Source organism: Sminthopsis crassicaudata, chromosome 6, assembly GCF_048593235.1.
Source record: "Sminthopsis crassicaudata isolate SCR6 chromosome 6, ASM4859323v1, whole genome shotgun sequence".
NCBI classification, from domain to species: domain Eukaryota; kingdom Metazoa; phylum Chordata; class Mammalia; order Dasyuromorphia; family Dasyuridae; genus Sminthopsis; species Sminthopsis crassicaudata.
Window position 1 is genome coordinate 197,376,219 of NC_133622.1, and position 17,550 is coordinate 197,393,768.

The window sequence follows — 17,550 nt, forward strand, 5'->3', positions numbered from 1 at the left end:
ACAAATAGGCTAATAGACTAGATACATAGATAAGTGCTGATAGATAGATGGGATAGATAGGGTAAACAAATAGATTCAATAGATACACTTGATGCATAGTTAAATAGATAATGATCGGTAGATAAGTGAAAAGATAGATTTATAGTAGAAAAGTTTATAGGTAGAAAAGATATTTATAGGAAAAAAAAAGTGATTTATAGTTAGAAAAGAGATTTATATGAAAAAAGCGATACATAGGTAGAAAAGAGATATATATAGTTAAAAAAGTGATTTAGGAGAAGAAACGAGATTTATAGGTAGAAAAGAGATTTATAGGCAGAAGAGAATGAATAGCTGCCTTAAATTATACATAGATAATGAAGGAGTCAATGGAGGGTTAGGTAAATCAGTAAATAAATTACTGGAGAGAGAGATCCATTTGGGCCCTCATCAGCATGATACCAAGGGCTGCTGTCATAGATTGAGACTGCCTTCACGTCAGTATTAAACTATTATATTTTATTCTTCAATATTATAGAAGCTAAAATGGTTGCTTTCTATCTGGCTTGGGAAATTGTTGACTTCTCTTTCTTCCCCTCTTCCCCCACGCCCCCCCAAAATTGCATTTTGTGGATGGTTATTCTAGTAGATCAATTGGACACATATCTTTCACTTATGCTGTAACATTTTACCTTTTCAGGCATCCTATAAGCCACTGCTGAAGCAGAGGAGATACTGAACCAGTTGTGACCAGATGCTGGCGATATTGAACGCATCTTAAGCCTCGGGATCGACTTAAAACGGGATTTAACCTGTTCATGAAGGTAAAGCATCTACATAGAGATAATGTACCTGCAGCTTCCCTCCTGCAGTCAGTGTTAATAGGAGATCAAGGTAGGGCCTGGTTGCTGACTAGCCCTATATATATATACTAGAAGTACAAATAATCTGGGAAATAGAGAGCCTACACTTAAAAGCAAACAAACAAACAAAAGCAAATTCTTTTAGTTCGGAAACTCTTTTCTTTTTCCTCATCCTATGGCTGGTTCCCAGAAAAAAGATGACTTGCTCATATTAGAGGTTTCATAAATGCTTGTTAAATTCAATTACATATAGATGAAGACTTTTTCTAAAATTATAGGCAGCTGGCTGGTTCAGTGGATAACACTGTTGGACCTCCCTTGAATCAGCAACTGATTTCAAACACCAGCTGTAGGACTCTGGGCAAGTCACTTAATCTGTGTTTGCCTCAATTTCCTCCTCTGTAAATTGGGAATGATACAATCATGTTTGCTCCACAGAGGATAAGGCTCTGAGAACTATTTGTTTTCAAGTAGAGTCACAGCATCGTGGATTTTGAGCTGGCAGCAATATTTCAGGGTTTCTACTTCCATATTTTACAAAGAAAGTCACTGAGACACAAGGAGGTTTAGTATAGTTAATATATTGTTCAAGCGCATACAAGTTGTAAGTGGCAGAGACAAGATTCAAACAGATCCTGTTAATACTATCGTGTTACCTCTAAGTGTTCATTATATATGGGTGTATGGGTGTCCATATATGTGTGTGTATATTTCCATACTCCAATCTTCTAACCTATAACTAAACATATTTACTCTTAAAAAAAAAAAAAGTGGTGGGATGGGGTAGGGGAAAGACACTGTAATAAAGTAACATTAAACAAGTGGTATTTTGCTCTGCTGTTTATTTCTTACTTTCATGACTTTATATTATCACTTTAAACTCCCTGAGCCTCAGTTTCCTCACATGTTAAATGAGATAGTTGAGCTCCATGACCACTAGGAAACTACATTTCCAGTTCTAAAATTGTGATTCCACAGTGAAAATCTAGCAACATTGTGTCCTAATGTAAGATCTGTATTTGATCATTAATGAGTCATATATTTTCTCTTGGATTTTATATAGTTCATTTGTAGCAACATTAACCTGGCATTCCCTTCTGAGGGCTGACCCCATCCTTGTTGTGGTGACTGTTAGAGGTGGGCCGCCCTCATCCCGGTGACCATCCACTCCAGATCCTCTTTGTGGTTGGTGGGGTGACAATATCAGAAGCCAAAATGTTGAAAGATCTCGTTTCTTCCCTGAAGCCTGGAACACAGGTACCGAACCCGAAATAACAGGACATGCATCTCCCTGGCCCAAGGATGGGAGAGTCTGGCTGTTCCCACAAGACTTGGTCTGAGCCTTAGGGGTAGCATTTGAGGAGATGATCTATAGAATTCGGGAGATGGTGAAGCACTGTGTAAAGGTCAGATAATTCTCTTACTACTACTATTATTACTTGTACTCTTACGCCTATTATTCTTACTACTATTTCTACTATTACTCCTCTTCCTACTCCTATTAGTATTACTCCTACGATTACTACTATTACTCTTCCACCCACTACTACAATTACTGCCACTCTTATTATTGTTATTATTCCTTCTAGATCTCTTCCTCCTGCTACTAGTACTATCATTGCTCCTATTCCTATTAATACTCCTTTTACTACCACTACTACTATTATTTCTACTACCACTTTTACTATTTCTATTACTATTACTCCTACTGCTACTGCTACTCCTACTCCTACTAGTGTCACTCCTATTCCTATCATTATTACTGTTGCTATTACTACTTCTTCTACTACTATTATTCCTACTCCTATTATTATTAGTACTACTACCATTACTATTACTTTTATCATTACTACTCTTTTTACTACTTCTATCACTACTTTTATTCCTCTTCCTATTACTGTTACTACTCATACTACTCCTACTTCTTCTACGCCTCCACCTCCTACTACTGCCACTACTCCTTTGTCCGGAAGTCCATATGTTTTCTAAATAAAGAGGTTTCCTAAAAAATATTGTTAAAAGAAGACTTGCGCATAAAGCCTGAGCACAATCCTCATCAGATGAGCAGTTGACTTGCTTACCTTGGCCATGGAGACCTCATTGTGTGATGCTCATTGTGACATGCCGGAGAACACCCAAAGTTTTCTGACTTCAAGGTGATGTTCTCTTCCCAACAACCCAGTTGGATCCTGACAGGAAAAGGGAGTAGTATGTGAATAGAAGAATGCATGAGTGGACTAATAGACTGATAGACTAGATACATAGATTCCTGGTGATGGATGAATGGGATAGAGAAGATAAACAAATAGATTGAATAGATACACTTAATGCATAGTTAAAAAGATAATGATGGATAGATAAGTGAAAAGATAGATTTATAGTAGAAAAGTTTATAGGTAGAAAAGTGATTTATAGGAAGAAAAGTGATTTATAGGTAGCAAACAGCTCTATAGGAAGAAAAGCCATTTATAGGTAGAAAAGAGATATTTAGATTAAAAAAAGGGATTTAGAAGTAGAAAAGAGATTTATAGGCAGAAGAGAATGAATAGCTGGATTAAAATATACATACAACCCCCCCAAAAATATTGCAGTTCGTGGATGGTTTTTCCAGTATATCAAATGGACACATATCTTTCACTTATGCTTTCACATTTTATCTTTTCAGGCAACCTATAAGCCAATAATGAAGCAAAGGAGATACTGAAGCCAGAGTGACCAGATTCTGGAGATATTGAAAACATGTCTTTGGAAATCTACTTGAAACGGGATTTAGATTGTTGTTGGGGAGTTTTGATCTATACTTTGGAGTTTATTGCACTGGTGGGGGGAAGGGGAGAGAGGATGTTTCTGAGTTTGATTGTTGGGGAGTTTTGATATCTATACTTTGGAGTTTATTGTACTGGTGGGGGGAAGGGGAGAGATGATGTTTCTGAGTTTGATGTGTTTTTAAAAATAAAAAATGTTTTTTTTCTGTTTCCAAAAGTTTCAAGTTGTCATTCTTTCAGCTCCCACATGATTAGTGATATTTCCCAGTTTCTTCTTTACTTTCTGATGATTATATTTGCCAGCTGGTTAATCCTAAAGAAATACTTGTTGGCAAACTTATTGGGTAAACAACATTTTTCCCTTATTTGCAGCTAGCCCATACTGCTGATGGGTAAAGCTGGCTATCCTATCTGGGTTTGGGAATAAGAGAGGGAGGCAGATTTGTTCTTCTTTGAGATTGTGAAAAAACTGTAAGCAGGCCCTTTGCCATCAGAGGCTGGGGACCGTCTGAAAATCTGGGAGCAAAGAGGTAGTGGGGGTTAACAAGCAGCAGGGCTGTTGTGTTCTAGCCAGAGAAGTTCCAGAGAAGCTTGGAACTGGCCCTGCTGAAGTCTTTTGGATCTTCCTGGAGGAGCAGAGCAGCCATTCTACACCAGAAGGGCAATTCAGAATGACAAGGGACTGGCTTAGAGATTTGCATCCAGGTGCTTCCCCTCAGCTCTAGGGGAAGGCTGAGCCATAAAATAATTGGTGTCCCCACAGGCTTGTGCTAGAGCCCCCCATTCCCCCTTTGAAGTTTCTTCTGCCTGACTTGTGCTCATTATAATCTATATGACTGAAATGTCAAACTTCTGTTTCTGAAAATCTAACCTTTCTTCAGAAGCTGGGAACCTAAATCCCCTGGATGAAGAAGGGGGATAGTAAGAGTGCTAGAAAAGCAAATGGGTGCTCTGGAGACGGCAAGATTGGAGATGGGAAAACCCCGTCTGATTTGATTCCATAGATAGTGGCAAACGTCAGGTTAGCCACAAAAGATGTTTGCACTGATTGATAAAGCTGGAACAATACCTCTTGGGAATTGATGTACAGGCTCTGGCAAGAAAATGAAACCAAACTAACTCCCAAGCAGGATGCAGCCTTAATTGGCTGAAGGGCCCCAGAAGACCCTGGACAAGCCAGTCAAGCCGGCTTCCAGAGCTAGTCCTTAGCTTGGCCTTGGGAATCCTCCCAGGGGGTGGAAGAGGAGGAGGTCTGGATTGCTCTCTGACAGCACCTTCTCATCCTCCATCTTGGGCTTTCCACTTCTGGGCTTGGGCTTGGAGGGTCTCATCTACAGAAAACCACCTTCTTGAGGGCAAGAACTGTTGGAGTTTTTCCTTGGTAGCTCTGCCATTTTTCCACTTCGAATCACTTCCGATTTACCAATATTTATTAAGGAAACAAGCATTTATTAAACTCCTATGTACCAAGCACTGTGCTAAGCACTTTACACATATTCTCTCCTGAACATCACTGGGAGGTAGGTGCTAATATCCACTCTCTCAGTTAAAGAAACTGAGGCAACAGGTCAGCAAAATAGAGGCGAGATTGAAACAGATCTTGTCTTGTACAGACAACCCTGGCCTAATTAACAAGGGGATTCTAGATCTGCAGCGTTCAATGGGGTGTTTTCCAAATTCTACATGATGAAAGGTACCGGATGAAGCGGTCTGGGGTCTTAACCGTGGCCCTAGCTCCTTCTGCTTTGCAGCCAAACCCTAGGCTCCATCCCAAGAGCAATATGTGGGCTTGGCTCCCTTTCCCGCTGGTGCTTCTACTCATGTCCCCAGTTTCTGGTCCCTGTGTCCTTTGTGACCATATCATTCATCTGGTAGCCCACCTCATCCATCTTCCTTAGACTACTCAATCAGCAAAGCTCAATTAAACAAGGAGCAAACATATATTACATACTTACTAGGGGTCGTATATTTCACTAGACCCTGGAGACATAAAGGTAAAAACAAAATGGTCTTGCCCGCAAAGTTTATATTCTATTGGGGAAAATGATGTCAACAAAAAGAACTAGGAAGACAATCTATGCATAAGCAAGATAATTGTATAAATATTTTTACATACATTGGATTAAGCATATATTTTCATATATTTAACATGTGAATCCCCTGTCATCTTCCCTGTCATCTAGGGGAAGAGGTGGAAGGAAGGAGGGGAAAAGTTGGAAGAGAAGGTTTTGCAAGGGTCAGTGTTAAAAACTTACCCCTTCATATGTTTTGTAAATAAAAAGCTTTCCTCAAACAATTTTTAAAAAGAAAAAAAACCCACATACCAGGTGAGCACTACCCTCATCTGATGAGCATTTGCTTTGCTTACCTTCTCCATGGAGACCTCATTGTGTCATGCCCATTGTGACACGCCTGAGAACACCCAAGGTTTTCTGACTTAAAGGGGATGTTCTCTCCCCAACAACCCAGTTGGATCCTGACAGCCAAGGGAGTAGTATGTGAATAGAAGAATAGATGAGTGGACAAATAGACTAATAGACTAGATACATAGATAAGTGCTGATAGATAGATGGGATAGATAGGGTAAACAAATAGATTCAATAGATACACTTGATGCATAGTTAAATAGATAATGATCGGTAGATAAGTGAAAAGATAGATTTATAGTAGAAAAGTTTATAGGTAGAAAAGATATTTATAGGAAAAAAAAAGTGATTTATAGTTAGAAAAGAGATTTATATGAAAAAAGCGATACATAGGTAGAAAAGAGATATATATAGTTAAAAAAGTGATTTAGGAGAAGAAACGAGATTTATAGGTAGAAAAGAGATTTATAGGCAGAAGAGAATGAATAGCTGCCTTAAATTATACATAGATAATGAAGGAGTCAATGGAGGGTTAGGTAAATCAGTAAATAAATTACTGGAGAGAGAGATCCATTTGGGCCCTCATCAGCATGATACCAAGGGCTGCTGTCATAGATTGAGACTGCCTTCACGTCAGTATTAAACTATTATATTTTATTCTTCAATATTATAGAAGCTAAAATGGTTGCTTTCTATCTGGCTTGGGAAATTGTTGACTTCTCTTTCTTCCCCTCTTCCCCCACGCCCCCCCAAAATTGCATTTTGTGGATGGTTATTCTAGTAGATCAATTGGACACATATCTTTCACTTATGCTGTAACATTTTACCTTTTCAGGCATCCTATAAGCCACTGCTGAAGCAGAGGAGATACTGAACCAGTTGTGACCAGATGCTGGCGATATTGAACGCATCTTAAGCCTCGGGATCGACTTAAAACGGGATTTAACCTGTTCATGAAGGTAAAGCATCTACATAGAGATAATGTACCTGCAGCTTCCCTCCTGCAGTCAGTGTTAATAGGAGATCAAGGTAGGGCCTGGTTGCTGACTAGCCCTATATATATATACTAGAAGTACAAATAATCTGGGAAATAGAGAGCCTACACTTAAAAGCAAACAAACAAACAAAAGCAAATTCTTTTAGTTCGGAAACTCTTTTCTTTTTCCTCATCCTATGGCTGGTTCCCAGAAAAAAGATGACTTGCTCATATTAGAGGTTTCATAAATGCTTGTTAAATTCAATTACATATAGATGAAGACTTTTTCTAAAATTATAGGCAGCTGGCTGGTTCAGTGGATAACACTGTTGGACCTCCCTTGAATCAGCAACTGATTTCAAACACCAGCTGTAGGACTCTGGGCAAGTCACTTAATCTGTGTTTGCCTCAATTTCCTCCTCTGTAAATTGGGAATGATACAATCATGTTTGCTCCACAGAGGATAAGGCTCTGAGAACTATTTGTTTTCAAGTAGAGTCACAGCATCGTGGATTTTGAGCTGGCAGCAATATTTCAGGGTTTCTACTTCCAAATTTTACAAAGAAAGTCACTGAGACACAAGGAGGTTTAGTATAGTTAATATATTGTTCAAGCGCATACAAGTTGTAAGTGGCAGAGACAAGATTCAAACAGATCCTGTTAATACTATCGTGTTACCTCTAAGTGTTCATTATATATGGGTGTATGGGTGTCCATATATGTGTGTGTATATTTCCATACTCCAATCTTCTAACCTATAACTAAACATATTTACTCTTAAAAAAAAAAAAAGGTGGTGGGATGGGGTAGGGGAAAGACACTGTAATAAAGTAACATTAAACAAGTGGTATTTTGCTCTGCTGTTTATTTCTTACTTTCATGACTTTATATTATCACTTTAAACTCCCTGAGCCTCAATTTCCTCACATGTTAAATGAGATAGTTGAGCTCCATGACCACTAGGAAACTACATTTCCAGTTCTAAAATTGTGATTCCACAGTGAAAATCTAGCAACATTGTGTCCTAATGTAAGATCTGTATTTGATCATTAATGAGTCATATATTTTCTCTTGGATTTTATATAGTTCATTTGTAGCAACATTAACCTGGCATTCCCTTCTGAGGGCTGACCCCATCCTTGTTGTGGTGACTGTTAGAGGTGGGCCGCCCTCATCCCGGTGACCATCCACTCCAGATCCTCTTTGTGGTTGGTGGGGTGACGATATCAGAAGCCAAAATGTTGAAAGATCTCGTTTCTTCCCTGAAGCCTGGAACACAGGTACCGAACCCGAAATAACAGGACATGCATCTCCCTGGCCCAAGGATGGGAGAGTCTGGCTGTTCCCACAAGACTTGGTCTGAGCCTTAGGGGTAGCATTTGAGGAGATGATCTATAGAATTCGGGAGATGGTGAAGCACTGTGTAAAGGTCAGATAATTCTCTTACTACTACTATTATTACTTGTACTCTTACCCCTATTATTATTACTACTATTTCTACTATTACTCCTCTTCCTACTCCTATTAGTATTACTCCTATGATTACTACTATTACTCTTCCACCAACTACTACAATTACTGCCACTCTTATTACTGTTATTATTCCTTGTAGATCTCTTCCTCCTGCTACTAGTACTATCATTGCTCCTATTCCTATTCATACTCCTTTTACTACCACTACTACTATTATTTCTACTACCACTTTTATTATTACTATTACTACTACTACTCCTCCTCCTACTCCTACTCCTACTCCTACTATAGTGTAACTCCTATTCCTATCATCATTACTGTTGCTATTACTACTACTTCTACTACTATTATTCCTACTCCTATTCCTGTTACTACTCATACTACTCCTACTTCTTCTACTCCTCCACCTCCTACTACTAAAACTACTCCTTGGTCCCTACTATTACTATAATTACTACTAGCACTACCACTAGTACTACTACTACCACTACTACTACTACTACTACTACTACTACTACTACTACTACTACTACTACTACTACTATTGCTACTCTTACTTCTATTACTATTATTACTCCTACTGTGAGTACTGTTAAATTTTTCTAGTGCCATGACCAATTTCTTCTCCTAGAAGGGAGCCGACAACTTAACTATTACAACACCAGAAAGGGTGAAAGTGAGATTGTACAGCTGATAGAGGGCAGGGGCTTCAAGGCAGGAAGACTTAGAGTTCCAATTTTTCTTCCAAAACTTACTATATATTTTGACCTTAAACAAGTCATTTTACATCTGCTCTCAGTTTGCTCAATAGTGAAACGTTGTTTACAATAATCTCTATTGCCTAAGTTGTTGTGAGAGTCAAATGAGATTATAATTATAAAATAGTACAAATGCCAGCAAGTTATCATTATTTTTTATTGATTTTTGATTATAGCACATTTTTTTTGACAGTACACTGGCATATTTTTCTTTACAACATTATCCCTTGTACTCCTTTCTGTTCTGAATTATTCCCGTACTTCCCCACTAGGCCCTCCCATAGACGGCAGGCATTGCCATACATATTTAAATATCTTATAGTATATTCTTGGTACAATATATATGTGCAGAACCAAATTTTATTGTTGTTGTTATTGCAAAGGAAGAATTGTATTCGGAAGGTAAAAATAATCTGTGAAGAAAAATAAAAAGCAAACAAACAAAATGCTCTCACTTTACATATCCCAGTGTTCAGGTTCTGGGTGTAGCTGATTCTCTCCATCATTGATCAAGTGGACTTGTATTAGCTATTGTCTATGTTGAAGATATCCACTTCCATTCGAACACAACCTCATACAGTATCATTGTTGAAGTGTATAATGATCTCCTAGTTCTGCTCGTTTGACTCAGCATCAGTTGATGTAAGTCTCTCCAAGCCTCTCTGTTTTCCTCCTGTTGGTCATTTCTTACAGAACAAGAATATTGCATAACATTCTTATACCATAATTTACCCAACCATTCTCCAATTGATGGACATCCGTTCATTGTCCAGTTTCTAGCCACTACAAAAAGTGCTGCCACAAACATTTTGGCACATACAAGTCATTTTCCCTTCTTTAGGATTTCTTTGGGATATAAGCCCCGTAGTAGCACTGCTAGGTCAACGGATTGGCAGATTTTGATAACTTTTGGGGCATAATTCCAGATTGCTCTGCAGAATGGTTGGATTCTTTCACAACTCCACCAGCAAGGCATCATTTTCCCAATTTTCTCACAGCCCCTCCAACATTCATCATTGTTTTTTCCTGTCATCTTAACGAATGTGACAGGTGTGTAGTGGTATCTCACACTTGTGATTTGGAACTTGTGAGTGGAAATAGTTTTAATTTCATCATCTGAAAATTGTCCATATCCTTTCACCCTTTTTCAATTTGAGAATGGCTTGTTTTCTTATAAATTAGCATCAATTCTCTCTATATCTTGGAAGTGAGGCCTTTCTCAGAACCTTTAACTGTAAAAATGTTTTCCCAATTGGTTACTTCCCTTCTAATCTTCCTGGCATTAGTTTTCCCCCCCCTGTGATAACTTTTTAATTTGATGTAACCTAAATTTTCTATTTTGTGATCAATAATGATCTCTAGGTCTCCTTTGGTCACATAATCCTTCCTCCTCCACAAGTCTGAGATGTAAACTATCCTATGTTCCTCTAATTTATTTATGACCTCGTTCTTTATGCCTAAATCATGGACCCATTTTGATCTTAAGTGTGGGTCCATGCCTAGTTTCTCCCATACTAATTTCCAGTTTTTCCAGCAGTTTTTGTCAAATAATGAATTCTTATGCCAAAAGTTGGGATCTCTGGGTTTGTCAAACACTAGATTGCTATTTTTATTCACTATCTTGCCCTGTGAACCTATGCTACTCCACTGAACAACTAGTCTATTTCTTAAGCAATACCAAATGGTTTTGGTGACTGTTGCTTTATAATATAGTTCTATATCAGGTACAGCTAGACAGCTAGACCACCTTCCTTTTTTTTTTCATTACTTACCTTGAAATTCTTGAACTTCTGTTGTTCCATATGAATTCTGTTGTTATTTTTTCTAGGTCTTTAAAAAAGTTCCTTGGGAGTCAGATTGGTATAGCACTGAATAAATAGATTAGTTTAGGGAGTATTGTCATCTTCATTATATTCTCTCGGCCTATCCAAAAGCATTGAACGTCTTTCTAATTATTTAAATCTGACTTCATTTTTCTGGCAAGTGTTTCGTAATTTTGCTCCTGACTTTCCTTTGTTAGATATATTCCCAAATATTTTGTACTATCGACAGTTATTTTGAATGGAATTTCTCTTTGTGTCTCTTGCTGTTGGATTGTGTTGCTAATGTATAAAAATGCTGAGGATTTCTGTGGATTTATTTTGTATCCTGCAATTTTGCTAAAGTTCTGAATTGTTTATAATAGCTTTTTTAGCAGAGTCTTTGGGGTTCTCTAAGTATACCATAATGTCATCTGCAAAGATTGATAGTTTTATTTCCTCATTTCCTACTCTTAATTTTTGAATCTCTTTCTCGGCTCTTTTTGCCGAGGCTAGCGTTTGTAGTACTATATTGAATAGTAATGGTGATAGTGGGAAACCTTGTTTCACTCCTTATCTTACAGGGAAAAGTTCCTAAGATATTTGCTGACGGTTTTAAATATAGGTTCCTTATCATTTTAAGGAATAGTTCATTTATTCCTATACTCTCAAGTCTTTTTTTGTAGGAATGGATGTTGGATTTGATCAAATGCTTTTTCTGCATCTATTGAGAAGATCATATGGTTTTTAGTAATTTGATTATTAATATGGACAATTATACTAATAGTTTTCCCAATATTAAACCAACCCAGCACTGCAGGTATAAATCCTGCTTGATCGTAGTGTATTATCCTGGGGATGATTCTCTGAAGTCTTTTTGCTAATATCTTATTTAAGATTTTAGCATCAATATTCAAGAAGGAAAATGGTCTTTAGTTTTCTTTCTCTGTTTACAATCTACCTGGTTTTAGGTATCAGTACCATGTCTGGGGCATAAAAGGAATTTGGTAGGCCTCCTTCAATTCATTTTTTTTTTCAAATAGTTTATATAGTATTAGAGTTAGTTGTTCTTTAAATGTTTGGTAGAATTCATATGTCAATCCATCTCTTCCTGAGGATTTTTTCTTAGGGTGTTGGTTAATAAATTGTTCTATTTCTTTTTCCGAAATGGGACTATTTAGACTTCTTACTTCTTCCTCTGTTAATCTGCGCAAGTTATATTTCCTCCACAAGTCTGAGAGATAAACTATCCTTTGTTCCTCTAATTTATTTATGATCTCATTCTTTATTCCTAACTCATGGACCCATTTTGATCTTTTCTCCCTATTTGCTGTTAAGTGTGGGTCCATGCCTAGTTTCTACCATAATAATTTCCAGTTTTCCCAGCAGTTTCTGTCAAATAATGAATACGTATTCCAAAATCTGGGATCTTTGGGTTTGTCAAAAACTAGATTGCTATTTTTATTCAATATCTTGCCCTGTGAAGCTAACCTATTCCACTGATCAACTAGTCTATTTATTAGCCAACACCCAATGGTTTTGGTGACTGCTGCTTTATAATATACTTTAGATCAGGTACAGCTAGGCTACCTTCATTTGATTATTTTTTTTTCTCATTACTTCCCTTGCAATTCTCAACCTTTTCTTCTTTCCTATGAATGTTGTTGTTATTTTTTCTAGGTCATTAAAATAGTTTCTGATTGGTGTAGCACTAAATAAATAGATTAATTTAGAGAGGATTGTCATCTCGATAATATTCGCTCTGCTTATCCAAGAGCACTGAATGTCTTTCCAATTATTTAAATCTGACTTCATTTTTGTGGCAAGTGTTTTGTAATTTTTCTCATATAATTCCTGACTATTCTTTGGTAGATGGATTCCCAAATACTTTATACTCTCAACATTTGTTTGGAATGGAATTTCTCTTTGTATCTCTTGCTGTTGGATTGTGTTGGTAATATGTAAAAATGCTGAGGATTTAGGTGGATTTATTTTGTATCTTGAAACTTTGCTAAAGTTCTGAATTAATTCTAATAGCTTTTTAGCAGAGTCTTAGGGGTTCTCTAAGTATACCATCATGTCATCTGCAAAGAGTGATAGTTTGATTTCCTCATTAGCTACTCTAATTCCTGGAATCTCTCTGGGCTCTTATTGCCCAGGCTAGCATTTCTAATACAATATGGAATAGTAATGGTGATAGTGAGCAACCATTGTTTCACTCCTTATCTTACTGGGAAAGGTTCCAGTGTATCACCATTACATATGATGTTTACTGACAGTTTTAAATATATAATCATGATTTTAAGGAATAGTCCATTTATTCCTGTACTCTCAAAGGTTTGTAGTAGGAATGGATGTTGGATTTTATGAAATGCTTTTTCTTCATCTATTGAGATGATCATATGGTTTTTGTTAATTTGGTTATTGATATAGTTGATTATACAAATAGTGTTCCTAATATTGAACCAGCCCTGCATTCCTGGTATAAATCCCACTTGGCCATAGTTTATCATCCTGGGGAGGGTTTTCTGTAGTCTTTTGGATAATATTTTATTTAAGATTTTAGCATCATTAGGGAGATTGGTCTATAATTTTGTTTCTCTGTTTTCAGCCTACCTGGTTTAGGTATCAGTACCATGTCTGTGTCATAAAAGGAATTTGGTAGGACTCCTTCAATCCCTATTTTTTCAAATAGTTTCTATAACATTGGAGTTGTTTTTTAAATTTTTGGTAGAATTCACATGTAAATCCATCTGGTGCTGGGGATTATTTTTTCTTAGGGAGTTGGTTAATAGCTTCTTCTATTGCTTTTTCTGAAATGGGACTATTCAGACTATTTCCTTCTTCCTCTGTTAGTCTGGGCAAGCTTATTTTTGAAGGTATTCTTCCACTTCATTTAAGTTATCGAATTTATTGCCGTAAAGTTGGGCAAAGTAGCTCCTAACTATTGTTCTAATTTCCTCTTCATTAGGGGTGAGTTCTCCCTTTTCATTTTTAAGACTAACAATTTTTGTTTCAAATACAGACAACTACAGGCACACAGTAGTAGACAGAGTCTAAAGTCGAGTCCTGACTTCTTTTAATCATCTTTTCTTTCTTAACTTTTTTGGATCATGGACTTTTTTGACTTACTGCTGAATGCCTCTTCTAGGAATAGACGTTTTTAAATGCTTAAAACAAAGGAACAGGATAACGAGGGAATCACGATTACTGAAATACTGTTTTAAAATGTTTTTTTCTCAATAGTATTTTATTTTTTCCAAATACAGGTAAAGACAGTTTTCGACATTCATTATTAAAATTAGTTTTGAAAATAAACGTGATATATCCCAGGTTGAGAACCTGTGCACTAGGAACTTGGAATTTTCCCCCTCTCTCCACTCCTGGAAATGTCTCCATTCTTTATGAGGACACTCTGTTCCAAGCTGAAGTTGCTCTGAATTCCTTGGGAAACTGAAGGAGGAATAGACCTGGCTGAGTCTCCCCAGGCCTACTCCTTGGTTACTTGAACTGTGGTTCTGTGAGGAACCCATACAGAACTATCAGCCTCCACCTTGGAGCTGGTGAAGAACCAGTTCTATTTCTGTGGGCAATGCCAGAGGCACTTGTTGCTTCTCTGTTGCCAATTACTTCTTTAAAAGCCTGGGTGTATTTATTAATACAGACAGAATAATTTCTCATAGATCCACCGAATGCACTCCCTGGGATGTAAGGCACACACAGACAAACAAAGGGAGGCCTTGCATCCCACAGCACCAAGCTCTAATCCCTCTTAGTCTGCAAACTCAAAAATTCCATTACTCAGGACAATCATGAAGCATAGAAGAATGGTCAATAATTGTAGGGAGTCACTCTGGCACCCTTTAAGGAGGGTATCTGCAAACAGCTTAGAGCCCCTTCCTCAACCTGGAAGGCTCTAAATCTTACCCATGCTCACTGATCAGAGAAGGAGCTCCCCGGCTGCCGGGATACTAGCATGGGAAGGCGCTGAGTGCTTTTCCTTCATTGTGCATTGCTTACCAGGAGATGTAGCCGCTCCAGTGTTCATGGCACACTCTTGGGCTTCACGGGGCAGAGACAGGTTACTGAGGGGAGGGGTAAGTTGGAGGTCTGAGCCAGTGAGGCAATGGTAATGTTCTTGGGTTTTAGTCACCAAGCATTCATCAAATGCCCAGTGCAGCAGACAGATCCCAGGCCTGAAGCCAGATGTGGCCTCAGGCTCACTGGCCTTGTCACCAAGGGAGAGGGGGCCCAGCTAGCTCATTTTTGAAAGGGGGAAAAAAAGAATACCTCCACTTCCAGGTTTGAGAGGAGGATCCAATTGGGATACATGCAAAGTTTAGCAGACATCCTGGCCTGTTCCTAGCCTTGGATTTAAATTGGTTGGATTTATTCAGGGAACTCGGCTGCTTGACGATTGGAACACATCGTTTTATTTCATTGAAAAGGGTCTTTACCCTACAATTTCTCAAAGCAAATGCTTCTGTTTAATGTGAGCTTCAATCTCTTCCCCCAGTTGTTGCAACATTAGATTTATTGGTGTATTAAGCAGATGTTGTTCTCAGGGCATGTTGCTCGTGACCTCTTCCAGACTTACTATCCTATGGATCTAACATGATAACCTTGGCCTAAGATTGGATGTGTCTTGTACAGACAACCCTGGCCTAATTAACAAAAGGATCCAAGATCTGCAGTGTTCAAATTGTCCAAGATGAAAGGTACCTGATGAAGAGGTCCGGGGACATAAACTTGGCCCTAGGCTCCATCCCAAGAGCAATATGTGGGCTTAGCTCCCTTTCCCGCTGGCTGCTTCTACTCATGTCCCCAGATTCTGGTCCCTGTGTCTTTTGTGACTGTATCATTCCTTTGGTAGTCCACCTCATCCATCAGGCCTTAGACTACTCAATAAGCAAAGCACAATTAAACAAGGAGCAAACATATATTACATATACTTACTAGGGGTCAGATATTACACTAGACCCTGGAGACATAAAGATAAAAACAAAATGGTCTTGCCCTCAAAGTTTATATATTATTGCGGAAAATGATGTCAACAAAAAAAAAGTAGGAAGAAAATCTCTGCATAAGCAAGATAATTGCATAAATATTTTTATATACATTGGATTTATCCTATATTTTCACATATATAACATGTAATAACTGGTCATCTAGGGAAGGAGGTGGAAGGAAGGAGGGGGAATGTTGGAACATGAGGTTTCGCAAGGCTCAGTGTTGTAAACTTGCCCCTTCATATGTTTTCTACATAAAGAGGTTTCCTAAAAAATATTGTTAAAAGAAAACTTCCGCATAAAGCCTGAGCACAATCCTCATCAGATGAGCAGTTGACTTGCTTACCTTGGCCATGGAGACCTCATTGTGTCATGCCCATTGTGACACGCCTGAGAACACCCAAGGTTTTCTGACTTAAAGGTGATGTTCTCTCCCCAACCACCCAGTTGGATCCTGACAGCAAAGGGAGTAGTACGTGAATAGAAGAATGGATGAGTGGACTAATAGACTGATAGACTAGATACATAGATTATTGGTGATGAATGGATGGGATAGAGAAGATAAACAAATAGATTGAATAGATACACTTAATGCATAGTTAAAAAGATAATGATGGATAGATAAGTGAAAAGATAGATTTATAGTAGAAAAGTTTATAGGTAGAAAAGTGATTTATAGGTAGAAAAGAAATTTTTAGATTAAAAAAAGGGATTTAGAAGTAGAAAAGAGATTTATAGGCAGAAGAGAATGAATAGCTGGATTAAAATATACATACACCCCCCCAAAATATTGCAGTTTGTGGATGGTTTTTCCAGTATATGAAATGGACACATATCTTTCACTTATGCTGTAACATTTTACCTTTTCAGGCAACCTATAAGCCAATACTGAAGCAAAGGATATACTGAAGTCAGAGTGACCAGATTCTGGCGATATTGCTACGATCTACTTAAAATGGGATTTAGATTGTTGTTGGGGAGTTTTGATCTACACTTTGGAGTTTATTGCACTGGTGGGGGGAAGGGAAGAGATGATGTTTCTGAGTTTGATTGTTGGGGAGTTTTGATATCTATACTTTGGAGTTTATTGTACTGGTGGGCAGAAGGGGAGAGATGATGTTTCTGAGTTTGATGTGGTTTTAAAAATAAAAAATGTTTTTTTTTTTTTTTCTGTTTCCAAAAGTGTCAAGTTGTCATTCTTTCAGCTCCCACATGATTAGTGATATTTCCCAGTTTCTTCTGTACTATCTGGTGATTACATTTGCCAGCTCGTTAATCCTAAAGAAATACTTCTTGGCAAACTTATTGGGTAAACTACCTTTTTCCCTTATTTCCAGCTAGCCCATACTGCTGATGGGTAAAGCTATGGGCTAAGCTGGCTATCCTATCTGGGTTTGGGAATAAGAGAGGCAGGCAGATTTGTTCTTCTTTGAGATTGTGAAAAAACTGTAAGTAGGACCTTTGCCATCAGAGGCTGGGGACCATCTGAAAGTCTGGGAACAAAGAGGTAGTGGGGGTTAACAAGCAGCAGGGCTATTGTGTTCTAGCCAGAGAAGTTCCAG

General features: G+C 37.9%; 2 long non-coding RNA genes across 2 annotated transcripts; one reads left to right on the forward strand and one right to left on the reverse strand.

The window, feature by feature from the left end:
* Nucleotides 1-1,669: 1,669 nt before the first annotated feature.
* Nucleotides 1,670-6,001, reverse strand: LOC141546670 (uncharacterized). The gene is made up of 3 exons (XR_012483377.1): nucleotides 5,976-6,001; nucleotides 2,924-3,031; nucleotides 1,670-2,238 (listed from the first exon to the last, which is right to left on the reverse strand). It is a non-coding gene; the product is annotated as an uncharacterized LOC141546670 (long non-coding RNA).
* A 73-nt stretch (nucleotides 6,002-6,074) lies between these two features.
* Nucleotides 6,075-17,167, forward strand: LOC141546682 (uncharacterized). Its single transcript, XR_012483391.1, has 3 exons — nucleotides 6,075-6,605; nucleotides 6,809-6,932; nucleotides 16,859-17,167. It is a non-coding gene; the product is annotated as an uncharacterized LOC141546682 (long non-coding RNA).
* Nucleotides 17,168-17,550: the final 383 nt, after the last annotated feature.